This window comes from Eurosta solidaginis, chromosome 4, assembly GCF_040869045.1.
Source record: "Eurosta solidaginis isolate ZX-2024a chromosome 4, ASM4086904v1, whole genome shotgun sequence".
Taxonomy (NCBI): domain Eukaryota; kingdom Metazoa; phylum Arthropoda; class Insecta; order Diptera; family Tephritidae; genus Eurosta; species Eurosta solidaginis.
Genome location: NC_090322.1, coordinates 189018103 through 189045999, shown reverse-complemented (window position 1 = coordinate 189045999; position 27897 = coordinate 189018103). Strand labels below are relative to the sequence as shown.

The 27897-nt window shown below is 38.2% G+C and overlaps 1 long non-coding RNA gene across 1 annotated transcript in view; it reads left to right on the top strand.

Annotated features, from left to right (window-relative positions):
• The first annotated feature begins 6784 nt into the window (after positions 1 to 6784).
• The window catches only part of LOC137250794 (uncharacterized), a 195319-nt gene continuing 174206 nt past the window's right edge, over positions 6785 to 27897 (top strand). The window contains exon 1 of the long non-coding RNA XR_010953066.1: positions 6785 to 6881. This is a non-coding gene — a long non-coding RNA (uncharacterized lncRNA). The remainder of the gene's footprint in view (positions 6882 to 27897) is intronic.

Genomic DNA, 27897 nt, shown 5'->3' with positions numbered 1-27897 from the left:
TCAAGCATAAGAAGGATAATTGGTATACGCTGGACATGTCCCCGCTTTTAGTCGAAATGTTAAATCCATAGACATTGTTCAAACGAGCGTCGTTTAAAAGCTGTCCGGCCAGGATATGGAAAGAGCATCAAAACAAAGTTTGGAAGTGAAGTATCACTCTTGTATAAGGAAACGAGGACTTAAATTTGACTGAAATGTTAAATGATTTCACAGGAAGAATCCATAAAAGAAAGCCATCATTCACTTTCCCAGTTCGTTGCTTTTGAAAGTGGCATCCTAAGGCTTCAAGTCGCCAAATCAAGTCTGGCTGTAATGGATATTACGTATTATAAATGTTTAAGTGAACTTATTACCACAAACCTAAATAAAGAGGGTGCTAACAGAAAAATCTGAAATTTCGAAATTATGAAGCAAACGCCGGCCCAAAATCAATTCCCTTTGAAATTTGTGGAAGGAGGAAATGTTTTATTTACTCAGCGGACTAGTTATGACTCTCTCTTCTTCCATTAAAAGCACCCACTTAAACTTTACCTCCCATGGACTGCGCATTTCCCCATACCTCGTCTTTAGCAAAAGTTTTGGTACTGATGCTCACTACATGAGTTCTATGGGTAATCTAATGCTAATGCGCTAGGCATCGATCTTATCGCTTGCTGAGAAGTATGCGTCTCATATATGTGCAGGCTATTTCCCATCTTTCGCATGGGCAGGTCATGTAACTGATCATCAAGTATCTCTTCTACCCACATTCACGGTTCTTCGAAGTGCTTGCATTCGAAGTTGTAGCGTGCATCATCTATTTTTTGACATTATTGGCAGTTCGGATTTTTAACTTTGTCCATTCTGTGCAGATATTTGCGGCGGAATTAACCGAGTCTGGTTAGAAACTGAGTCAGGTAAAAGTTTACCTATCCGTGTAGTTGATCCAACCAGAGGTTCAGCTTAAGAATAAGTTCCCTTATCCAATTTATTACGCTACTGTTGCTCAGCTATTCTTCCTAGCGTCGAACCGATTCTCCTCGCTTCTTTTTTGCAACAGCAGCTCTACTTGCTTTCGTTGTATATTGCTTTTCATTCCTCAGCGAGAAAATTTATAGGATTGATTCCCACAATGGCCAGAACAGCTTCAGTCGAGACTGTAATGTACGCCGAAGCTATTCGCAACGCTCCTTTGCATTGGACCGAGGTAAGGGCGATTCGGCGATTCGGCCATTCCAGTATTTCATTTTTTCCGCTCAGATGTCTGCATTGTATAAGGGTATAGAATCCGAAGATGATGCAGGCTGCTTCCTAGTTCAGGGCTTTAGACCGCCTGTGCTTACCTTAATCTACTGAAATTTGCTATTGTTTGCGCAGCCCTTTCGCAGGCTCTTCGTGTGTACACCAAGAATTTTGCTAAAAATTTTGCAATAAGACAGATCAATTCGGACTGAGAAGGTTTTCGTGACAGTTATACACCCGGAGTGTCAAGCTTTATTCTATTTCTATTGGCTAGTTCTCTACAATCATATTCCTGAGGCCGATCCCGCTCAGCAAAATGTTTTTCTACTTGAAATTCCATTTTTGATTTGGTTTTGTCCGAGATTGGAACCCATGGCCTACTATGTAGGGGGCGAAGCACGCTGATCGATCGGCTACGTTCTACTACTATCTTTCAAGTTTCTCATATAAGAAATAGTTTTTCTACGAGCTGGTGTTATACTATTCACTCTATGCAAAGAAGCAAATTCACTAAAGTTGTTGTTGTAAACTTTGCAAGAAGTTTTGATTATTTTTGGTGGTTTAAAATATGTTAACGCAAATTTTACTCAAACAAATTGCAATCACAATTACTCCATGCTACTTAGTTTGCAAGAATTTCTAAATAATTTCGGCTTAATATTTTATTATGTTAAAAATTGAGGAGATTTATAAATTCTTCTTTCCATTTACTTTCTCCACTTACTTACTCTTCATTTACCTCACACTGCACATTTTATGTGTATTTCCTTCCTTGCTTGTTGCATTTTACGAGTGCATGGGTGGTGTCACTGTGTGCTTATGTTACGTATACGCACCGGTCATAGCACATAAATCTGCTTTGTCTCTGCTCAAATATTCATAGATAGTGGTAGCGGTGAAAGCAATATAAACTTTGCAGCTATTCAGTTATTTCTATGGTCTATTATTATAACTTTTTTCATTTCTGTGTTTTGGTCGCTTCCCAGAATAGCACAAATTGATATGGGATTCATTGCAAGAACACTAACGGTGTTGATAATGCGAAAGTAAAATATGGAGTTAGCGAAAAAAAACCGCCTGTCAGATGTAAGAATGAAAGAATGCTATAGCAAAAGCGATAATTATGTTGAGTAAGAGCAACAACAACTAATCATGATAGTTGATTGTAATTGCAAAGTAGGGATTGCCCTTTTTTAATTTTATTAACTGTTTGCGAAAAAATTGAAACAACTCGACATCAGGACGGACAAGGCGACAGCTGTTTCAATTATGCCTTGTAAATCTCTCCAAAACTCTTTCCCCTTTAAGTTGGATTTGAACCGAACTCCTGCGATGATCGGTATGTTTCGAAATGCATCCGAAAATCACCACCTGACATTATCACCGACCAAATAAACGGCGAGCTTATTTACAACATACAAGAAACAAATGTTGACCTTATTGGACGTGGATGCCATTACGCTACTGACTATCTTACATCAAACAAGTAAGGAAGGCTAACTTCGGGTGTAACCGAACACCACATACTCAGTTGAGAGCTTTGGAGACAAAAAAGGGAAAATCACCATGTAGGAAAGTGAACCTATGGTAACCCAGGATTGTGTTTGTATGGCATGGGTATCAAATGGAAGGCATTAATGAGTATTTTAAAAGGGAGTGGGCCATAATTCTATAGGTGGACGCCATTTCGGGATATCGCCACAAAGGTGGACCAGGCGTGACTCTAGAATGTGTTTGTACGATATGGGTATCAAATGAAGGGTACTAATGAGTATTTTAAAAGGGAGTGGGCCTTAGTTCTATAGGTGGACGCCTTTTCGAGATATCGCCATAGAGGTGGACCAGGGGTGACTCCAGAATGTTTTTGTAGGATATGAGTATCAAATGAAGGGTGCTAATGATTATTTTAAAAGGGAGTGGACCTTAGTTCTATAGGTGGACGCCTTTTCGAGATATCGCCATAGCGGTGGACCAGGGGTGACTCCAGAGTTTGTTTCAATGGGTATCAAATGAAAGGTATTAGTGCGGGTTTTAAAAGGGAGTGGCCCTTAAGTTTATATGTGAAGGCGTTTTCGAGATATCGACCAAAATGTGGACCAAGGTGACCCAGAACATCATCTGTCGGGTACCTCTAATTTATTTATATATGTAATACCACGAACATTATTCCTTCCAAGATTTCAAGGGCTTTTGATTTCGCCCTGCAGAACTTTTTCATTTTCTTCTACTTAATATGGTAGGTGTCACACCCATTTTACAAAGTTTTTACTATAGTTATATTTTGCGTCAATAGACCAATCCAAATACCATGTTTCATCCCTTTTTTCATATTTGGTATAGAATTATGGCATTTTTTTCATTTTTCGTAATTTTGGATATCGAAAAATTGGGCGTGGTCATAGTCGGATTTTGGCCAGCTTTTTTACCAATATAAAGCTGGTTCAGATAAGTACGTGAACTAAGTTTAGTAAAAATATATCGATTTTTGCTCAAGTTATCGTGTTAATGGCCGAGCTTAAGGACAGACGGTGGACTGTGTATAAAAACTGGGCGTGGCTTAAACCAATTTCGCCCATTTTCACAGAAAACAGTTATCGTCATAGAATCTATGCCCCTACCTCAGAAGGATTGGTAAGTTTTTGTTCGACTTATGGCATTAAAATTATTCTAGACAAATTAAAAGAAAAAGGGCGAAGCCACGCCCATTTTAAAATTTTCTTTTATATTTTTATTTTGTTGAACCATATCAATACTGGAGTTGAATGTTGACGTAATTTACTTATATACTGTAAAGATATTAAATTTTTTGTTAAAATTTGACTTTTAAAAAAAATTTTTTTTTTAAAGTGGGCGTATTCGTACTCCGATTTTGCTAATTTTTATTTAGTACACGTGTAGTAATAGGAGTAACGTTCCTGCCAAATTTCATCGTGATATCTTCAACGACTGCCAAATTACAGCTTGCAAAACTTTTAAATTACCTTCTTTTAAAGGTGGGCGGTGCCATGCCCATTGTCCAAAATTTTACTAATTTTCTATTCTGCGTCATAAGTTCTACCCACCTACCAAGTTTAATCGCTTTATCCGTCTTTGGTAATGAATTATCCCACTTTTTCGGTTTTTCGAAATTTTCGATATCGAAAAAGTGGGCGTGGTTATTGTGCGATTGCGTTCATTTTAAACAGGGATCTGAGATGAGTGCCCATGAACCTACATACCAAATTTTATCAAGATACCTCAAAATTTACTCAAGTTATCGTGTTAACGGGCAGACGGACGGACGGACATGGCTCAATCAAATTTTTTTTCGATACTGATGATTTTGATATATGGAAGTCCGTATCTATCTCGATTCCTTTATACCTGTACAACCAACCGTTATCCAATCAAAGTTAATATACTCTGTGAGCTTTGCTCAACTGAGTATAAAAATACTGGGTAAGGCGTTCGATTAGGATCTACATTCTGGCGAGCGTGCATCCGAAATTGTACCTAAAATCCAAAGACATAATAAAATCCTGAAATTTCTTTCCGCCAGCACTTGAGGTAAAGATAAAGAGACGCTCATTTCCATGCTTATCGCATTTGGCCGACCGTTTGCATTCTATGCGGGTTTTCAGGATTTTGCTACGGTTCTGGTTTTAAGGTACAATTGCGAATGTATGCTCGCCGAAACGGTAGCGTAATGTCATCGACGTGGATGTCCAACATAATCGACATTTGTGTTGTTCACGTTGTAAAGAGAAATGTCGACCTAATCTTTGGACAAAATCCTTTGCTTGTTGCTTACAGTAAGCCTAATTGATTACGTATGTTTACCATCAGCTACTAGGACTTTACAAAATTTTTTGTTATCCATTGGCAGTTCATGCCCTTTTTCGTTTAAGGGATTATCATGCTATCAGAGTGGTTGGGGAGGATCAGAAGTTCTGATATTCTCATACTGCCATTATCCTTCACATTGTTTGAGGGTCTGCATTTTTTGTTTCATATAATTAACTAAGATAAGAATTATTGTGTTAATCTTATTCTGCTTTTATTTAAACGCAATATAATTTTATTTAAAAATTCGTAAAACTCTTATAAATTCTTGGTAAAAATCTCTCGACGGTTGTTCTAAAAACGTTTGAAAGACTACTGGACGTCCACATTCGCGGTAGGTTGGATACCTCGGGGCTATCAACATCCCAACACGCCTATCTCACGGGCCGCCCAACGGAGACCGCTTTACATGAAGTGGTCCACAAGGTAGAGTTGTCCTTCGAAAACAAACAATGTGCTCGGTATAGAGGACCCTATCGTAAACTGGATAGGGAAGACTCTGCGGTCCAGAACGATAAGCGCTAAACTGGGGGCTAGTGAGGTCACGGAATACCCGTGGAAAGGGACCCCTAAAGGCGGGCTCTTGTCACCACTGCTCTGGCTTTGCGTTATAGACAACATACTTCGTCAACTCAACAGGGATTGGGTTAAAGTGGTGGCCTATGCGGATGACGTAGTAATACTGGTATCTGGTCTGTGTCCCAATGTGATTAGTTGGATCATACAGGGATCACTGAGGAAGCTGAGCAGTTGGGCGGATATCAATGGTAACCGTAACAGAGTGGCCATTTTCTCCGATAGCCAGGCGGCTCTTGGGGCCCTCGGGTCAGAGACGATATCATCAATCCTGGTTGGGAATTGTAGGGAGAGCGCCATGATTCTGGCGAGCCGGCAGATCGCTACCTTGATATGGGTGCCGGGGCATCGAAACATACAGGGTAATGCGATGGCGGATGAGCTGGCATGGCGTGGAGCGGCTCTTGATGTCTCAGGAGAGAAGGAGGTCCTTGCACCCCTGGAAATCATCAAGGGTCGCATCTACCAGCACTGGTTGAGTGAGGCCAACAATAGGTGCAATCGGATGTGGACCTGTAGAGTTTCCAAGAGCATGTGGCCATTATATAACGAAAAACGATCGGCAGCTGTCCTTAAGATGAACAGTCCAGAGTAGTTGCGGTGCTCACGGGGCATTGGACAATTGGGTTACATGCGGCACGGATGGGACTGGAACACAATACCTCCTGTCGCAGCTACAAGCATCCGGAGGCGGAGGAAATTGTTGAGCATCTGCTGTGAGAATGCTCAGCACACTTTACAAGCAGAATAAAGCTTCTTGGAAAGCCCTTTTTCGAAAGCCTCCCAGAACTCAAGGAGGTTAGGCCGGGAGTGGTTCTCAAATTTATAAACTTCACGGGATGGATATAGGGGGACGCGTTTTCCCTGAGGTGCGTGAAAATGTTTATTAGTCTTCTTACAATACACTTTCATTGGTTAACTCACGACTTTATGGTATCAAAACGGCGCATGAGCGCTAATTGGAGTCAATTGTGACTCGCCACTCCAACCAAACAACCAACCTTATAAATTCTAGACGAGCTGTTATACACTAGAACAATTTTAAACTCCCGTTTATTAGAACATATATACCTTTGCTCAGAAAGATAAATTCAAACCAATATTTTCCTTCTGTTTACATTTACAGGCGACAGAGGGTCTTTGAAAACTTTTCGAAGCTAATTATTTTCCGTCTAAGAAAATCTAACTAAGCAACTCAATAACGCTATAGAAAAGATTCTGAAAAAGTGGTTGAAGGAATAATAATTGCAGTTCATAATGTGGTAAGTACCCATTATTTTCTTTAAACTTTTCAATGGAAATAAAAAGAGCTTAGTGCTAGAAGCAGTTCAAGCCTTGTATCAAGTCATGGAATCAATTCTATTTTCTCAATTGAATACTTTTTATTTTTTGCCGTTAGTTTATATCGCTATTTTTTCTAATTGAGCTTAAGGCCGAATAATATAAAAATAATATGTTGCTGCTTTATGTTTACACATTTTTTTCGGAATTTCGACTTCAGTTCGAATGCATGATATGAAAAGTTTGGATACCTTATGATGGCTTGAGACCGGTGTCGAAATATTGAAGAAATATATAACTTTTAAACGCTGTGACGCTGTTGATGAATTAATTCCTTAAGAGGTTCAACTGAAGACCAGGCCATATTGCTATAGCAGTACAACGCCATCTTATATAGGGCAAATGGACTATATGGTTCCGCGCCTGTGCTTTGAATGAGAACTTGCGGTCACAATAGAGCCGATTCCAAATTTACACGTGTGGTGCTTGTTTCTTAAATTTTTGAAATTATTTCGAAGAAGAATCTTAAAATATCATAATACGATAAGAAATTTGTTTATAGTTTGAAAATGTTTTTCCAAATTTTCGTTTCTAACACCCATAAAAAATATCTCGATTACGAATCAAAACCTTTATAGAAATTTGGACTAAAAATCGCGCGATCATAACATAAATCAAAATTTGGCCCATTTAGTGCCAGATACATCAGTCACAGTACTTTTTGAATGGTCCTACGGCCGCAATGCAATTCACAGTCTTATAAGTGCCAGGTGGCGTAAAGTAACCACAAAGCGTACTAACGTCAAATGACATTAGTTCTTTTTCGGGTTTGGAGTAAATATCTTTGACATTTTCCCAAGAGAACTTATGTCAATTGACGTTAGTTCCATCGACACTATTTCACGATACTTAAAAAACAATAAAATATCTGGAGGAAGCATGCTTAAGCAAGAGTCTTGTCAATATATATAGGCAGGTGGCAGTTAAGGTAATATTCTCACAGAGTTCTTCATCAAGTAGCATCTTGGAATGCAAACAGCAATTTGCTTAGACCGGAACATACATCAATACTGGGTTCCAGGGACAGAAGTTAGCGAAAGGCCGATTAGTTGGCAAAGGAGGGTGCAGCACTCGATTAGTTGACGGTAGACGATCCAATCCATTTGTGAGAAATTAAAATGAGAAAGAAGCTGCATATGGTCCATCATGCAGGAGAGGGGTGGACAGAAGTGCGTGGCCGCGAAATTTTCACGATGTTGAGCACATCCTACGATATTAAACTCACAAAGTAATTCATATTTTTAAAGAGAAAAGACTTATGCTCACAATGGGCATACTAGCTGAACACGGCCCTGCGGCGGCACATGCTTATAAGTTAGGCCTCGTTTGTAACAATAGATATAGGAAGTGCGAGCAGCACGAAGAAATGGTTGAGCACGTTCACGTTTGTGCGCTTTCGAACTAAATACCGCAAATTTTACCCACCCTGCCTATACTTTTAAAAGCTTTATTTTCAAATGTGAATTTGCAAGAGAATATGAGTTTCAATCGATATTTCCATAGAATAATTTTAGGGCGAATATTCCTCGGGAATTCAAGAATAATTTGTATACCAAATAGAGTCATTTAGGAATTTGGAATAACGAGCTTCATTAACCAATTTGAGGGAAAACATGAAAGGAATGTGGATTAGTTGTAAGTAAACATCAAAATTGTAGAAACAATTTTTTTCAATTAGAAGAAAAATTTTCTAAGCGGAATCGCCCCGCGACAATGTTTGGCAAGCACTCCCAGTGTAGTTTTGCCATGAAAAGCTCTCAGTGGAAACTCAACTGCCGTGCAGATGCCGTTTGGGGTCGACATAAAACAAGTAGGTCCCGTCCCACCAATTTGTAGGAAAAATTTAAGGAAGCACGACGCAACTTGGAAGAGAAGCTCGGCCTAAAATCTCTTCGGAGATTATCGCGCCTTACATTTTGTAAACAAATGCGAATATGGAGTAATAAATTTTAAGGCGAACTCGCTTCGGAACTTTTGAAGAAATACAGAAGACACAATATTAAAACCCATTAAAAAATGGCCACGTAAAGGATAGGCATAAAATCGCATAGAAATCACTTTAAGTTTAATAAATATTCTTTAGAAGAGCTCATCAATAGTTTTGGTTCCTTATTCGCCTGTATACTGAAGTTTTATCGGTAACTGTTTTATTGCAAACTGATGAGTCGTCGATAAAAAACAGTTAAAAAGCGTGAATGAAATAAAATCACAAAATGTCTGATAGAAAATCCATACATTATTGAAAAAATTGTTGATACTAAATCGATAACTTTGTGGCATCATACCGGTAAAAATTTGTAACACCTTGATAACCTTTTTTATCGATTTCATTTAAATTAATTCGATAACAAATCGATATATCTTTTATACCTCATCGATAACATACCTGTGACTCGTCAAATATAAATGCTTAACACGCCCATATTCTATTCATAGCAAACCGATAAGTTAGCGGCATATATTTAATATTCCTATATTAAATAAATAAAATAAATGTAAGGCGCGATAACCATCTAAGGCCGAGCTTTTCTTCCCATTTGCGTCGTGCTCCTCTTGATTTTCCCTACAAATTGGCCGGACGGGACCTACATGATCTATGCCGGCTCCGAACGGCATCTGCAAGGCAGATGCGTTTTCACTGAGAGCTTTTCATGGCAGAAATACACTCGGAGCGATTGCCAAACACTACCGAGGGGCGACCCCGCTTAGAAAAATTTTCTTCTAGTTGAAAACCCTTATTTCTAAACTTTTGATGTTGCTTTGCCCAGGGTGTGAACCCAGGGCATACGGTGTGGCAGGCGGAACACGCTACCATCACACCACGGTGGTCGCCTATGTTGCTAATAGAAAATGCGCGCAATGTGTTTTGAATTTGAAATCTAAACAAAACAGGCTGTACAATTTTTGTAATTGTAGCAGTATAAGTGTGACAAGAAAAAATTTAAATTTAGGTACTTTCAATTATTGAACACAAAAACAAACACGTTTAATCAGCAATATATCGGCACTCTGATGTTTGGGAATGTACCTAGCCTTTTGTAGCAATACGGGAGTATTACGTATATGCCTTATGGTATGTTGCAATGTTGTAACAACAGCAAATTAAGCCGCAGTCTTGTTACTACTCTTTCTCTTACATTCTGTATATTCTCTCATATTCCTTATTGTACCATATTGCATGCCACTTACAAACACTACACTTACACTTACGCATCAAAAATACATACGTTTTTGCAAAATCAAATTCTTCCAGTTCAAAATAAAATCAAAGTCAGATTAGTTCAGAGCTCTTATTTAGTCTGAACAAAAATAGTAATTACTTTTGTTTGCTTTCGTTTTTAATTAGTTAATATTTTCAGACATACATGCATATAAAACATTAAAATTTGTTAACGGACACACAAAACTCGAAATATTTTTTATATTATTTAGGGCTTTAAGCTTCCAATGGTTTGTAAATATGCAGCTTATATATTAAAGCCTGTAAAATTTGTAAATGAAATACAACTTAAATCCTAAATTTGAATTTACATCAGCGTACGTATAAGAGTACCGACATACATATGTAGAAACATTCATTCCTGTTATTCGCATTCAAAAATGTAAATTTTTAATAAATAAATGCGTGTGACAGCGTGGCGTTGGTAAATTTAATAAAACTTGCAATAAAACAAAATCGGACATTTGGATATGACGATGGCATACATTAAGGCGCAAACTAGCAAAGCAAATGCCACAATAAATTCATATGGGATTTGTCGAAAATTTAAGCGCATAACTTTTTTTATTCATTTAGTTATATATTTACGCAAATTAAAATTGACATTGCAATGCACATAATGTACCTTGTCGGTTGTCGAATTGTTCGAAATGTTCGCTTACAGTTTTTAATTTTAAAATCACAGAAAATGGGCCATTAGAACTAAATGAAAAACTGATATAACTTTAAAGTTTCCTAATGCTTAAAACGAAAAGCATTTGTTACGCAAGCTATCCTTGTTATATGGAGAGTGAATCAAAGAAATTTTTTATTCCTGGAATAAAGTTCACGTTCTGTTCTGCCTGGCCGGAGACGCAAGGCGATATTTTTAAGCACTTTCTTTTGGAACCAGTTATGTTTTGGCGAATATTAGCATCACTATGCTATGCACTATGTTAGTAAATAATCACAACAACAAAAACATTAAAGCAAGCCACATTTGTGTATATGAACAAATCAATCATCATTTACACACATGTATAGAAGGCAATGAAGGGATATCTCACACACACAGATGTAGTCATCAGCCTATAAGAAAACCATACAAATACGTGTACATAGCTGGTAACCAAGCATGAGATACAATTGTTCTCGAACTGCTCGCGAAATGATTAGAGCTTGGGAGAAATGGGTGAAGGAGAAACCCGATGGTACAAAAACAGCCTAAGCTGAGGAATCAGAATCAGTTTGATTTAAACACGCTTTTGTGAAGTACGTGAAATTGAAGTATAATTGTACTACTCCCAGAGTAGACTAAATAAAAACCATATTCCAATACTGAATATTGGAATTACTTACTCCACAGTTCGGCGGTACGAACGTTAGCAGAAGATGCAAAATAACCAGGATTTCCCTAAATTTTGTTACACTGAAGGCATACTTACAATAGAAGGAAAAGCATAGCGAGGTAATGTTAATTCAAACGAGTAGTCCTCCTCCCTCCTGCCTGGGACATGCTAGCCGCCTTACATAAGCGATTCGAAATACTTTGCTACCCACATCGTGTGATCAGAATCTACCCCACAGATCGCATCCTTATACAATACTACGAGGATCCGCGTACTATGAAAGTCATTTACAGAGCAACACAGGGATAAATTCTTGGTCCTGACCTGTGGAGCGACAGTTACAATAAAATTTTTAATCTTGAAATGTTTAATGATAAATTTTAGTAGGATATGCACATGACATTTCTGCTAGCGAAACACAGAAGAAGCAAGCAAAAGGCTCATCTCCCGTTGTAAGCAACAAAAGATCCTATATAGAAGTTAGTCTAGAAACCTTCTACAGAAATATAACCGCAAAGATGTTGATGTGATTGCCAACAATTTAGGAGAAGGATTCTAATCCCGACTAACATATTGGGCGCAAATTCCACATGCGTTTTGAAAAGTGTCTAAACAGGTATCCTTACTAAGTTGGCTGATGACATCGGAGGACTTACAGAAATCAAAAGGAAGCTGCTGATGGATATCACCCTATCCACGTTACTGTACGCCTCTGAACTGCCGGCAAAAAAACTTCGCAAGGAGAATCGATATAACCTTCTAACATCTGTACAGCTAACATCGGCTCTGACAGTTGCCACCGCTTAACTGGATCAGGACCAGCCGCATCAGTGATAAGCGGAACAATCATCATTGATATAATAGCACTGCAAAGAAGAAGAAGGTAACCTACCGGGCAAAAAGTCAGCGGGCAAAAGTGGCAGGAATGGTGGGAAGATAAACCACGAGACAAATGGACATCGAAGCTTTTAGAAGATGCTGAAGAATGAAGCACCAGAAGCTTTGGGCGCGAGTACTTCAAAAAATAATTGCACAGGATAAAAAGGGACGCAAATCCCAAGTGCATTTAGTACGATGGATGCAGAAGAGGACGATGCTGAACCCACTTTCTTGAAATACTCGTAGTGGAGCCAGAACCAATAAATGCTTGCTCGAAGAAGGAGTCGGCCAAATCACTGTCGATAATGTTACAGCAAAAGTGCTGAGCGGCTCTGAAGAGTGGAAGCTAATACGTACTTCGTAGAAACTACACTCAGAGCAAAAAAGCCGGACCTGAAAGCAGAACAACAGAATATTCTTAAAAACGATGAACATGCAATGCCACGCTGATGTTATGCGAAAACCGTTCTACAGAGGAGGGGCGACGGTTCCAAATGGCGTGGTTTTAAGTCCACGGTCACACGGTTGCTGGGACGACAGCAATTAGGCGCATAAAGCACTTTCCATCCTAATTTCAAAAAAAAAAAAAAAAAAAAAAAAGATGCACTTTAAAAGCTCCGAAATAAATTCTGCCAACGATTTTTTGATTTTAGTATTCTGTGAGATATACCAACCGAATTTTTATACTCAGCTGAGCAGAGCTCACAGAGTATATTAACTTTATTCGCATAACGGTAATCCGTAACGGCATAAGCTAATCGAGATAGATATAGACTTCTATATATCAAAATGATCTGGACGAAAAAAGAAATTAATTTAGCCATTTCCGTCCGTCCGTGCGTCTGTCCGTCCATCCGCAATCACCATGACTTGAGTAAATTGTGAGGTATCTTGATGAAATTTGGTATATAGGTTCATGGGCGTTCATCTGAGACCGCTATTTAAAATGAACGAAATCCGACTACAACCACGCCCACTTTTTCGATATCGAAAGTTTCAAAAACCGAAAAGTGCGGTAATTCATGACGTAAAATAGAAACTTAGTAAAAGTTTGGACAATGGGCGTGGCACCGCCCACTTTAAAAGAAGGTAATTTAAAAGTTTTGCAAGCTGTAATTTCGCAGCTGTTGAAGATATCATGATGAAATTTGCAAGGCACGTTACTCCTATTACTATATGTGGGCTAAATAAAAATTAGCAAAATCGGATGACGAACCCGCCCACTTTTTTTTTTAAGTCAAATTTTAACATAAAATTTAATATCTTTACAGTATATAAGTAAACTAGCAGACCCGGCAGATGTTGTTCTGCCCTAAATTTGGCCCATCTGCATTCATTTTAATAAGCTTTTTCCGTCTAACCCTGTCCTACCCCTCTATACTTTTTCCTAATCTTTTTAATCTTTCCTCCCTCCGTCCTTTTCGTTTCATCTCCATCTTCGTCTCATTCTATCACTTTCTCAGTCTCCTTCTCTCTTTTCTCTTCCCTCAAATTTTTCTCCTTCTTCTTCATCTGTTATTGCCAGTCCCAGACGGTGGTATGTATTTTGTTCCAGTCCCATTCCGAGTCTCAGTCCCAGTCCCACTCCGAGTCTCAGTCTCAGTCCCAGTCCCAGTCCTAATCCCAGTCCCAGCTCGTCTCTGGTATACTTCCAGGAAAAAAGCATCGTAGATAGTAATATAGGCAATATACGAAATTTCAGGCAAATCGAATAGGACATATCAAAATAGGTATATGGGTATTATTAATTCTTGTCTTTATTTCGGCTTCGCATGCATATTTATCAGTTTTGCCGAGGTTGATGCGACTAAACCCAATATCACAATGAACTTTAAAGCTCTCATCAAAAGCTTTCATTTGATATCCGTATTATATAAACACATTCTAGCGGTACCCGGGTCCACGTTTTGATCTCAATACCCTAGGCACGTAGCGAAAAAAGAAGTAGATTTTGGCCGATTCTCAGACCTACCCAATATGCCCACAAAATTTCATGAGAATCGATTCAGCCGTTTCGGAGGAGTTAAGCCTCTAAAACCGTGACAGAAGAATTTTATATATTAGATTATGTCAACATTCAACTCCAGTAATGATATGGTGCAACAAAATACAAAGATAAAAGAAAATTTCAAAATGGGCGTGGCTCCGGCCTTTTTCATTTAATTTGTCTAGGATACTTTTAAAGCCATAAGTCGAACAAAAATTTACCAATCCTTGTGAAATTTGGTAGCTGCATAGATTCTATGACGATAACTGTTTTCTGTGAAGATGGGCGAAATCGGTTGAAGTCACGCCCAGTTTTTATACACAGTCGACCATCTGTCCTTCCGCCCGGCCGTTGGCACGATAACTTGAGAAAAAATCGATATATCTTTACTAAACTTAGTTCACGTACTTATCTGAACTCACTTTATCTTGGTATAAAATATGGCCGAAATCCACGCCCACTTTTTCGATATCGAAAATTGCGAAAATGCCATAATTCTGTACCAAATATGAAAAAAGAGATGAAACATGGTAATTGGATTGGTTTATTGACGCAAAATATAACTTTAGAAAAAACTTTGTAAAATGGGTGTGACACCTACCATATTAAGTAGAAGAAAATGAAAAAATTCTGCAGGACGAAATCAAAAGCCCTTGGAATCATGACAGGAATACTGTTCGTGGTATGGCATATATATATAAATTAGCGGTACTCGACAGATGATGTTCTGGGTCACCCTGATCCACATTTTGGTCGATATCTCGGAAACGCCTTCACATATACAACTAAGGGCCACTCCCTTTTAAAACCCTCATTATTACCTTTAATTTGATACCCATATCGTACCAACACATTCTAGAGTCACCCCTGGTCCACCGTTATGGCGATATCCCGAAATGGCGTCCACCTATAAAACTATGGCGCACTCCCTTTTAAAATACGGTTTAATACCTTCCATTTGATACACATGTCATACAAACACATTCCAGGGTTACCCTAGGTTCATTTTGCTTAATGGTGATTTTCCCTTATTTTGTCTCCAAAGCTCTCAGCTGAGTATGTAATGTTCGGTTACACCCGAACTTAGCCTTCCTTACTTGTTTTTACTCAGTACCGATAACAGTGGCAAAGTTTGAGCAGAACAAATGCTTTTTTCTGCAAAAAGGACAAGGACAACAACTTACCGATCGCTAATCATCTGGAGAATGACATAATTGTATATTGTTAAATGTTGAATGGTAATTGTTATTGTAATTGTATTGTTATATTTACGAACTGAGTGTGTTACAAATTATTACGCTTTAACAACAAAATGTTGTGCTACGCTACGTATACGTAATTTTTTTTACTCAAGCTTTATTTATTTATGACTGTGCGAGTTCTTAAATGTTTTTACGCTGTGAGGTTAAACGCACCAATATATGGATGTGTTACAATTTGCATTGGGATTGGCGTACATGGAGCGGTGAAGGACGGCGCCTATTAACAGCTTGAAAATATATTGCGAACATTTTACATAGTCAATTTTTAATTGAAAATTGAATGTTTGCATGTTTTTACAATTTTTACCACAATTTTCCACAGCAAACTATTTTCCTTCCTTCTCCTCTGTCACTCACACAATAAAGTTTCATGGTTAATAGCTGTCGGCAACTTTCGTCCTTTTTTACAAACACATGACTGTTACACACAAATAGTTCGTGGTTGGAGTTCTATTGCACCTTATGTATGTATGTACATATAAATATCAAGGACATGCAATTGCAATTTTTTATTGCTCCAAATCTTTTTAAGCGAGCATATTGCCCACAAACAGTGCAAAAGTAAACCAGAACAACACTTAAAACCGTTTAACTGGCAACATTTCGCACTGCAATTATGACTTTGTTGTACGTAAAGTAGTGATGGAAGTTAGAGTCATTTGTGAAAGTTCATAAATGCGAGGAAAGCTTTGATAGGCATTCATCAAAAAAAATGGAAAGCGTGGTTTAATTTTGCAAGCGATGCAAGCAGCTTACTACTCTCGGACGCTAGCGTCTAAGTGTCACGTGGATAGTCACTGAACATGAACTCGAGATGGCGAAAACATAAACACATTTTAGGGGCTTGTTACAAAGCTTAATAGTCAGTAACTCAACAGAGTTGGTGCTGTTAGCAGCATCTCCTTTTGATCAAGGGAGTCGCTTTTATAATACAATCTAACAAAGTTTCACACAGAGCGGGTTCAAGGTTGTCTCTTGGACTTATCGCATAAAAATACACCCCAATTAAAACCCATGTAATGTGACAACTTTTTTTTGCGACGTCTATTTTAAGCGTATGATTTGAGGGCCTTCAGCAAGGACCTAAAACCATGCATTTAGATAGTGGCTTCGCCCACATCTTAATACTCATAAAGGCAAAAGCTGACTTCACCGACATTTGAGAAATAAGATGGATGCTACCAGAAAATGTGATTATTATAACTTGTAATTTTAGCTCGATAATACAGATTCGGTATCGAATTTGTTTTGGGGAAGCGAATTTGCTTTCAAGTACTGTCGCTCATCATCATCATCATCATTAATTGGCGCTTAAACGCATAATCGACCGTTTCTTAACAATTCACCTATCCCTGTTTCACGATAACTCACATCAATTGGGAGCACCAGTGGTGGCCAAGTCTTCCTTTACTTGCTTCTCGCAACTCAGTGGGGGCAGACTTCTTCTTCTTCTACCTCCAAACTGCGATGTTGACTGAAATACTTTCTTGATCTGATCCCTTGGGATTTTATTAGCTTCACTATCGTCATATCTGCGTAAAGCCCAAACAGCTCATTATTTTAGCTTCTAGTTCTTTTGCAGAACTTTTCTCTTGAATACTCCAAGAGCCATCCCATCTTCTGTCAACACCGTACATGATTCCTTTACAGACATTAGGGCAGGTATGATGAACAACTTTTATAACGTAATTTCTTTTCGTTGAGGGAGGAATTTACTTTTCAATTGCTTCTTCAGTCCAAACTCGTTTACAACGGTTATTCTCAACAGTCAACTGATGAATTCTGCTTTATTCGGTTTAACTTTTTGTGTTGAGAGGGCCATTTGGATTGACGCGTATAGGACATTTTTAAGGGCTCCTTCAATGTCAATAAAATCGGTGGGAGTGGCGGCGGTAGTGGAAATAGTTTAAGGTTTGTGAGTGGAAAAGCGCTAAGTGTTTTAGGCATGGCCAAGAACAGCAGAAAATGAAAAAATAGAAGTTTGTTAAAAATCCTACAGGAATCATCTGAATATTTTTTTGTGCTTTAAAATATGGTGTTATAAATATCCATTCAAAAAACATAATTTCGACACCCTACATCTTCGCCATCCGCCCTTATTTCGGTTACTGCTTTTTCACATCTACACTTTCAATGTGAAGTAGTGTTTATATGTCATTCTGGATGATAAAAGCAAGACGGACAAATAGTCACTTCCTTATATATATATCAGAGTTATTTTGCGTGCCACATTTTTGACGATGGAGAGTCTCAGAATTCAAATTCCTCTCTAAACCTTTGCAATTAATGGTTGAAAACGCAACTTATCAATTTCTTGTAGGCGAAGAAAAACATTTATACACTTGCCATTATAGTTCATCTGCCTATGCATAAAATATTTAAATTTATCTTTCTTGTCTAATTCCTCGTTACATACTTACGGTCATTATGTCAAGCTATGAACAATAAGCTGACTGCGTTCACGTGAATATCGTGTCTTCTACGTTTGCTAACTTCATTACAAATATGCCAATGCTATTGAATTCAATCTATTTGTTGAATGTTCCTGCTGCAATTTCAATTTGTGCATTCATTTCTTTAGATTTTTATTTGAAATTCATTTACATACTTTGAGCATATATATATGTAGTATTTATTTGCATATTTCTACTGTAAAACAACAACGACAGCTCGCAGATGCATATCTGCATTTCCGATGATTTTTTTTCTTTTATCTATCGCATTTGCCTTTGCTTTCCAGTGTTGTCTCAGCTGTGTTTTGCAATCGATTGCACGGTGGCATATATTTACAACCTTAGAAACGTGTGCCATTTTCTCGTTTATTCTCCTGCAGTTTCTACAAATACCATTGATTGGGTCGAGTCCTTGGAGCTATGCCCTCCATGGTTCATTTTTCTTTTCTTTTTTCTGAAGCTAACAAATTTTTAAGCACATTTTTATGCAATACTGCAACGCATTCTTGATATTTAAATGATGTAAGAGCAGATGTTTGTAGTACGAGACAACTCCATTTTCCTGGTTCATGGCATGTGGTGCTTCAAAAATGTCAGCCGCTTTAAAAATGCATAAAATCCTTATTAAATAAATAAAAAAAAGGGAAACATGCGTAGAGATGGGAAAGGGGTAAATGCCTAAATGGTAAATACCCGGTAAATTCGTTATTTATGGTAAAAAGGGGCAAATACCCAAATATTTACCCAAAGGAAGGGTAAAAATAATCTTTTGGAAAATATGGGAAACACACACTCTAATTCAATCCAAAATGTACCCAATTTGTCCTATATTGATGGGCGGTTATCCATTACGCTATAGGTTGAATTAGTTTTAATCTGTAATCTAGCGCTTTTCAAAAATATTTAACCAATAATGCATGCCGTGGCAAAAATTTAAGTTTACCCAGTAAACATTTTAAATCAAAAAAGAGTCGGAATATGTTTAAATTGGAGCTATTACAGTCGGTATGTGCTCATTTGGGAGGCCGAAACCAATGTATTTCCCATCTTGCAATGGTTGTCCTATATGAGCCTATTAACGTATATCATTTGAGCCTAAATAAGATTCCCACATAAGTTTTAAAACGCGTTTAAAGAGCTCATATTATACTCTACTGGAACTCTCCGGCGTCATTTTTAACTCAAATAAGCTCTGATTATATGACATTTTTTGGCCTATTTATTAGGCATCGTCAACGCTTATTCGGATCATATATTTCGACACACCTGGACAGAGCGTGAAAGCTTTGCGGTCACATTAAAAATGTCGAGAAGTGTCCATAAGCGGAAAAACGCCGATGCTTATACAAAAAAAAAAAGAGTAGGAAGAGTAACGATAATGTATAAATGTAATTCATTTTATATTAACCATTTCATTGGATTTGCCCAATATAATGGACACATTTTCAAAAAATTTTAAAAATTACTTTACTTCATATTTTTAGAATTTGTCTTATAGCAAGCCTTTAAATAGAATGTTGTCAACGCAGTAATCGTTGATTAAAAAAAAAAGTGAAATTTTGCTAGTTTTATTTGTTATTTTCTGGAGAACTGAAGCGTTTTTTGTGTGTGTTGCGGTTTTAAACGTTTTATCCCAAAAAAAGAGGTTAAAATTCTTTATGTGCTTTGTAAATTGATCTCTTTGGTAAAATATTATATAAGTAACACACTTGTACCGTTATCATTCTAATACAGTGTAAGGTAAGTAAACTAGGACTGCTTATGTCCTGTCCATTATAATGGACAAAAGCAATCAACGGTTGTTATTCAGTACTTTTTTATTGATTTTTTTTTTATTTTTTCGTAAGTTTTGTTGCAACTTCTATGTGTTTCAATTACATTATTGAATTTATTTTTATACTTATTTATAAAGTAATATGTGTCATTAGTGGAAAGTGCATTCCAACGATTAGCTCTCTGATGGATCGGGCGCTTCGGGATATTCATACCTGGGCATCAAATGTCGGGTTGAAAGTCAACGCGGATAAGACGGATATGGTCTTGTTTACAAAGAGGTACAAGGTCCCAAATTGGATCAGGCCTAAGTATCTAGGAATCATCCTAGACAGTAAGCTGTCATGGAAGCTCAACTTGGAGGAGAGGGTGAAGAAGGCTTCAACTGCACTTTATGCATGCAAAAGAATGCTGGGGTGTACGCGGGGCTTATCGCCCTCTCTTTCTCATTGGCTTTTTACAGCGATTGTAAGCCCTATACTATACTATGGAGTTCTTGTTTGGTGGAAAGCCACACAAAAAGCAACCTACCTCAAACAATTAGAGGGGATATGCAGACTATCAATGCTTAGCATTACGGGAGCCCTGAAAACAACCCCGACAGATGCACTGTATGCCATTCTGCACATTTCGCCTGTAGACCTGGTAGCAAAGAACATAGCGTTAACAACTGCAACCAGGCTCGGTGCCTCGGGGCAGCTTGAGCGGCTACCATACGGCCTTAGTAGTATAGCGTCATAAATCACAAGACGAGCACACTACCTGATTCCCTATCTGCGCTTCGAGGGCGATCTTAAGGCCACAATAGAGGTGGACGGTTGGCGCAAGGGCGCTCAAATGGCGGAGGAGGCGATACATGTGTACACAGATGGTTCCAAAGTAGCGGAAGGAGTAGGGTCTGCAGTATACTGCGCTGATCCGGAAATAAACAAATCCTGCAGGCTGCCGGACTACTGAAGCGTTTTCCAACTGGAAATAGCCGTAACCAAAGCAGTAGAAACCCTGGAAGAAAACAGCTCAATCTGCAATCGTGTTAACTTTTATATTGACAATATAAAATAGTAATCTCGCATAGCACAGCATCTAGAGTGTAAGCAGTTCCTGGACAGAATCGCGAGAGGGAGAAGCATACATCTATATTGGGTCCCAGGGCATATGGGAATAGATGGGACAGAAAAAGCGAATGAATTAGCTAAAAAGGGCGCATCCTTTGAAGCTTGCTCCGTAGACGTCCCAATTACACTGATCGAGATGAAGCGAAGGTTAGAGGTGCACATGATCTACCAAGCGGGAAAGGCGTGGCTTCAAGCGCGGGGCTGTAAAGTGTTGAAGATTATGTGTAGGTCTTACAACCTTAGACTAACCAAGTTGCTTGTATCATTAAAAAGATAGGACTGTAGACTCATGACGGGTATTCTGACTGGACACTGCCGTCTGGCGTCACATGCCTTTAAATTAGGCTTGGTCAGTGATCGCAGATGTAGGAAGTGCGGGCTGGAGGAGGAAACGATCGAACACGTTCTGTGCTCTTGCCAGTCTAAGACTCCAGCTATTAGTAGTGATGCAGCTGTCAGATCTAGAAGCAGCAAGTGGCTCAGTTTTGTCGTTAAAACAAACTTCTGGTAACACTACGGTCTTATTCAGTCTATGTGAGGCCCTCATGGACGGGCTAGTTCAACCTAACCTAATCTTCTGTTTTGTTTACAACTAATATTTCTATATTGTTACTACCATTATAATTATAAATAACCTAATTTTCTATTACATAATCCTCCATACACTAATATTGGGCCAAAATGGGTTTGCATTAGCGTTTTCTATAACATTGGATGTATATTGCTCTACAGCCCTTGACTTGCTGTGTCCATTATAATGGACCAACCACAAAAAAGTAACCCGAGCAGGTAAAAATCCAATGTCATTTTTTTATATCTTCTTAGGGCCTAAGTGGTGGGAATATTGCCCTAAAAAAATTATTTCACAGCTAGTTTGGTTTAGCCATTGAAAGGGTTAAAATGAAAAATCGTCCTAACAAAGTTTCAAAATTTGTTCCAAACTCGCTGTGACGAATATAAATAGTTGATAAATGATAATTTTTGCATGCTAGGCTAGGAGCTTTTAGGCCGTTAAATAAAAGGCAAAAATTAAATTTTCTTTTAGCCTCCTACGCGTTTCGACGCTTTTCTGATTCCTACATTGCTCACTTATTTTGGAATCGTTTCGGATTCTTAAATTATGAGCGTCGTGGGCATGTTTGAGGGGTAGCTTTGTTTGCGTCAATATGTGTAGCCTATAAACGTTCTCCACAGTTCTGGAGTTCAATATGGGTCCGAAAAATATCAGCTTCCAAAATGCTATTAGCTTAGAGCCTTTTATGACTCCAATTTGATGAAATTATGAACAAACGAAAAATATTAAATTCAGTAAACTATGCAGCTCCGGAATAAAAACTTAGACATTTTTCTGCGTCAATTTATTCTAAATAAATAATTAATTCAACTAATACTTATTTCATTTCTATCTTATCCTCATGTTTTCCCCTTCGGATATACATGAAAAATTCTTCGTGTCGTTAAAAGACTCAAAATTAGCAGTATATGACGCCAACTAGGCTCATATATGATATCGGAAGAAGGCCTGTATAAGACTTACATTGAGCATATGGCATTCGTTTAAGGCTCTTAAATGGGTTCATAACGAGTGCAAACAATCCAAAGTTTCAGACTAATTGTTGACTCCGAGTGTTTGCTGGGTTGTTTGTTTAAAATCAAAACGAATTTTTTTTAATTTCCAATGACGTATAAATTTAATTTCTGAATTGTAATTCCAAGCAACCTCGATTCAAATGATTTTTAAATACCCAAAAAAAGATACAAAAAAGGAATATTCCGGGTATTTTCCTGGTATTTACCCATGTGATAGTTTAACACAAATATTAAAGCATATCAAATTTTTTTCTTAAACGCCTTATATAACGTCAAAATATATTGAAATTATTCTTAAATGGGGTGTTTTTGAAACAAATTCTGAAAGCGTTATTCAAACGTTTTCTGAGATATGGTGTTTTTAAAACGGCAACTGAAAGGGGATGATATTCCTCTCAGCAGTCGATATGCGGTTTCTATAATTCTCGTTGTAATGTTGTTTTTGTATCCCGTAATCAGGAGGTACTAAATTCCAGCTGTTTTGAATGGTTAATGTTAAGGCAAAGGATACAACAAGCACAACAGACATGGCAAAGCAAAAGAGTATTTGGGTTTTTCAATGTTTACTACAGTAACAGCATGAGTAATTCCAAGTCTTGCCATTGGTTTTTTGATGTGAATATGGATCAATAAGTGCGAGATTTTTTCAATCTATAGTTTAATCCGCCTACGCACCAACAAAAGTCGCATGCGAACAGTATAAGGACTCTTTCTATACTCCTTTACGCCAAACTGGGCAAATGAAGTGCGTTTAATCCTTCAGTCGGAAAACTTTTCTTTAATTTGATGCTGGCAAAAATTATACTGCAGAATTTAACAGTTCTGGAACAATATTTCATAAAAGCTTGCAATTACTGCGTGTGCTGATGTGATTGATACCATTTTTCCGTCATCAAATTTTGATCCATCCGTTAACCAGACATCTGAGTCATGGTCAGTATATATATTTCCTTTTTCTCAAAGAATTCTATCTACATAGGATACCTCAAAATTTCGTGATATTCTCTTACGTAGTTGCAATGCGGAATTTCCTATGAATTTTCTTATTACTCCCATGTTTCCGCTATATAGCTCAGAGATATTTTGAAGGCTTACTGCAGCAAGTATGGCCTATTTCACTCCCATGCAGGCACTAAATGCATTAAACGGGGATGTTCTTATCGCACCCCTTATGCCAGTGCAAATTATTCGATGCACTTTTCTTAATTTTACTATTGTTGTACTTTGGCAACTAAACTAAGGAAGCATAGGTGACCATTGGCCTCGGCCTCAGAACAGTATTAAATGTCCAGCATACCCAAGTTTTTCCATAGATCCCAGTCTGCGTTGGTCTGTGTTGGTAAGAGTACAATAGTGGTATAGTCGGTAATTAACGAGCAACGAATTGAGACGTATGCACGCATGTGTCTCAACATTCAAATAATAATTCGAAAATATGCAACAAAAGTATTATTTAGTTTCAAAGATAAACAATTTAAATATTCTATGCAGGGGCGTTTATTTGCAGAAAATGCTTTTTTTAAATGCGCCAAGAAAGAATAAGCTCTTTCGGTGTTGCTACTATGCTTTCTCAGTTAGTACCAAAAGATAGAGAATGATAATATATGTGAAGTAAGGGCAAGTAATTATTTAACTAGCTGACCTCGTCAGTAGTAGACTTAAAGTGCGCAAAATTTCAAGTGTGAATGTATTGGTGAGAACGAAAGCCTGAGCCGTCATTTAGGAAATTTACACTGAAATTGCAAAATATTTTGATGCAGCAGAAGAATTCGAAAAATTATATCGGAACTGAATTACATTATAAGGTTACTTATGTTAAATAAAAGCGGTCTTGTACCAATGGTGTCTTTGCATTTGCATGTTTTGCGAAATATAATTTTTGATTGGAAATAGTTTGCAGTACATTTAAAAATCCTCCTAACACCATAACGCGTTGAGCTGTTTGATTGGGAGCCTGCAGTGAATCTACAATTAGGAATTTCGTTTCAACATTACTAAGCAAAGTTTACAGGATTCAAAAAACTTTAATATCTCAAAAATGTTTCCGATGATTCACTTAAATAATCATATTTTCAACCAGAAAAATGTGTATTTGTATTTGTATTTACTTCAATATATGTGACCCAGTCTATGAAAAGGTGGCTTATGACTAAAAAAAAACAATTGTTAACAGCTGTTTCTCGCAAAAAAAAGAACTCTTAACAGCTGTTTCTCGCAATTTCCTTTTTGAGTCATAAGCCACCTTTTCATAGAATGGGTCACATATATCAGTACAATAAGATTCTTAAATATTTTATAGTACGACAGCATTCATAAACAAATTCACATTAAAATAAAGCTTGTGATTAATAAAAATTAAAAAGTAAGAGCTTGAGTTAAAATAATAAACAGTAATAAAATAAAATTTTTAACTACAAGTGAGGGTTTCAACAAAAACAGATAGCTGGGCATTCTTCTATGTTGCTGGAGTAAAGCTACTGAAATATGCCTAAAGCATTTGCTTAAAGTTGCTTCTGTTTAACTTATTCCTCATACTTGACGGAATGGAGTTCCAAAGACGAATAGTGGGGTGGCAAAAAAAAGTCTTGCTTATGTTACCGAGTTAAATTATAGTACAATTAAGTCACTTAGACGAGCTGACCTAGTAAAAACTAATATTGTATTCAAAAAGTTCGGCGTAGCCGACATCATGAGTTTAAATGAAAATATGCAATCCCTTGCCTTGAAATGGTCTAAGATGCCACAACCAAGGAGACTTTGTCTCCAGGGGGAAATATGATCAAACCTGGGCAGACCATATACATAACGCGTGATGTTATTATAAAGGACGTCAACATTATGTGCGGAGTGAGAATCCAGCTTACTATATATCAGCTCAGAATGTTTTATTATAGGCAGAAGGAGTTTCAAGGCAAGTTGATGCCTTGTTCTAGTAGGGGTATATAAGCGAGACTGCGGCAGATTGCGTAGGGTTAGGGCAGTATGCACACTCCACCTTTTCCTTGTTACAAACTTGTAACTTCCTAATATTGCTCCACAGAACGCTAGTAGGGAGTGCTTTGTTCAGCTTGGAACCATAATACTTGCGTTTCTCTAGCCTTGTTATATATGTATGTATGCTTGCCAATTTTCCTGCGTAGGTCTTTTTCTCCACGTAGAATGCAACATATTTCTCTCCTTGATAGCGATTTGAACATTCTTCGTAAAGCACGGACAAGACGAGCGCTTAGCAGAGACTTCACGTACAGGCACGTATTTGTCAAAAACACATTTAAGGAAACTTACAAGAAAATCAAATGCTCCGTCAGTAGTTTCAAGAATCCAGCGTAGGCTTCAGTCAAAAATACCAAGGTCAGAAAAAAGGCAGTTTCGTTTACGTTGCGGAAGTCACAGAAGGTAAAGGACCGGGTTATAAACAGAAAAAAATTAGATCATGGTCAGTTATGAAGGATATGTGATCAAACTTGATGACACTGGACAAACCACAAACAATATAATAGTCGAGAAGACTAGGAGAGCATTTCATGGCGTATCCTGTTGACAAGGGACAGTCCCATGCTGACAATGGCATCAAGAAAATTAACACTATAACTATCACGTACAAGAATAAATAGTTTTATTTGCCTATAATAACATATTCTGAGCTGATATGTAGTAAGCTGGATTCTCAACCCACACAAGGATAAAATCATGTTTAATAATATAGCCATATTACCTAGGAGCGAGGACACAACATCAAAAAACGGGCTCAAATTAAGGTATTTATGGGGTTATACATACAACACACAAGGGTTTTAAAGTTTTCTCCTGATATTTCAGCAAAACTAATCTCATGAAAAAGTTTCTGTACGGACATAGAGTGCTCCAGCGAAACAGCACGGTTAAAAAAATTCCTAGCAAGGGGAAACATAGTCCAGGGACTAATAAAGAAAGAGAACGGAGAATGGTCACGTAATAGTGAGGAATCCCTTGAGGTGCCTCCCGACACACACTTGCCATCGGGAGACGGTTTAGAAAAGCCAGCAGACATCACTCATACTTCGACCACGGAGCGGGTAGTGCCGGGCTTGGTGACCGATACCAAGATCAAATGAGCAGTGAAAACGTTTTCTAAGTTTAAATCGCCGGGACCAGACGGTATATTCCCGGCCATGCTACAAGTCTCAAGTAGGGCGGTCGTGGAATGGCTTAAAATAATATTCGATGGGTGCATAAGACTGAATCATGTACCGCACTCTTGGAGAACTGCTCGTGTAGCTTTTCTACCAAAGGCGGGGAAGATCGGTCACGTGTATCCCAAAGACTAAAGGCCCATTATCATCATTTCTGCTCAAAACCATTGAGAGGCTGATAGATGTGTACATAAAGTCCAACGTCGATGAAAAGCTGCTCTCCACAACACAGCATGCGTATATCAAAGGCAAGTCGGTAGACACCGCATTGCATAGGGTGGTAATAAACATAGAGAAATCCCTGGAATATAAGGAGTATGCTCTAGGAGTCTTCTTGGACATTGCCGGGGCTTTCAATAATGTTGCAAAATGGCCGATTATGGATGGTCTTAATTACATTAAAGTACATCCTGTCTTAATCAGATGGATCGGCTGCATGTTAAATTGCAGAAATATTACATCAAAATGGGGATTGTACGAGGCCACAAAATCAATGGACAGGGGCACGCCGCAGGGAGGGGTGCTATCACCTCTGCTGTGGACGGTGGTCATCAACCAACTGCTCAGGCGATTCGATGAGGGACCCGTAAAACTTACGGTTTACGCAGATGACGTTGTAATTTTCATAAGTGGATAGTGCCTTCCAACGATTAGTTCTTTGATGGATCGGGCGCTTCGGGATATTCATACTTGGGCATCTAATGTCGGCTTGAAAGTCAATTCGAAGAAGACGGATATGGTCTTATTTATAAAGAGGTACAAGGTCCCAAATTGGGCCAGGCCTAAGTTAGGAGGGGTGACCTTACAGGAGAAACCTTGCGCAAAATATCTAGGACTCGTCCTAGACAGTAAGATGTCATGGAAGCTCAACGTGGAGGAGAGGGTGAAGAGGGCCTCAACGGCACTCTACGCATGTAAAAGAATGCTGGGGTGTACGTGGGGCTTATCGCCCTCTCTTTCTCATTGGATTTTTACAGCGATTGTAAGCCCTATTCTATATTATGGAGTTCTTGTTTGGTGGAAAGCCACACAAAAAACTGCATACCTCAAAAAATTAGAGGAGATATGCAGACTATCGATGCTTAGCATTACGGGAGCCCTGAAAACAACCCCGACGGCTGCACTGTATGCCATTCTGCACATTCCACGTGTAGACCT